The sequence below is a fragment of the Penaeus monodon genome, chromosome 33 (genome assembly GCF_015228065.2).
Source record: "Penaeus monodon isolate SGIC_2016 chromosome 33, NSTDA_Pmon_1, whole genome shotgun sequence".
NCBI lineage: Eukaryota > Metazoa > Arthropoda > Malacostraca > Decapoda > Penaeidae > Penaeus > Penaeus monodon.
The window spans coordinates 11,961,888-11,962,224 of NC_051418.1; the positions used below are offsets into that span (position 1 = coordinate 11,961,888).

General features: G+C 36.2%; 1 protein-coding gene across 1 annotated transcript in view; it reads right to left on the reverse strand.

Moving 5' to 3' along the window:
* Window positions 1–337, reverse strand: part of LOC119594044 (nucleoprotein TPR-like) — a 24,750-nt gene that overhangs the window by 16,397 nt on the left and 8,016 nt on the right.

Consider the following 337-nt stretch of genomic DNA (forward strand, 5'->3'; position numbering starts at 1 on the left):
TATAATATTATACACCATCACTAATCCTTATCATATTAACGTTAGCGAAATTAATGTCACGCCCAGTTTCTGAAAACCCGTAAGAAATTGAGGTTTTCATTAATGTGAAAATAATTATGGCCTTTTGGTGATACCACGGTGAAAGTCTTTTTTTTTTTTCTTTTTCTTGTAGGAGAAACTAGTTGCGTACATAGATCGTCGAATCTCGTGCCAACACCTTGTTCTGGTTTGGAACATTTTCAAATCTCTCAGAGTGACAAGAACTCACCTTCACTTACATGTTAATTAGGGAACGGGATTGGTAAACTTAAACGGATGGGTGATTATAAGCGACTCC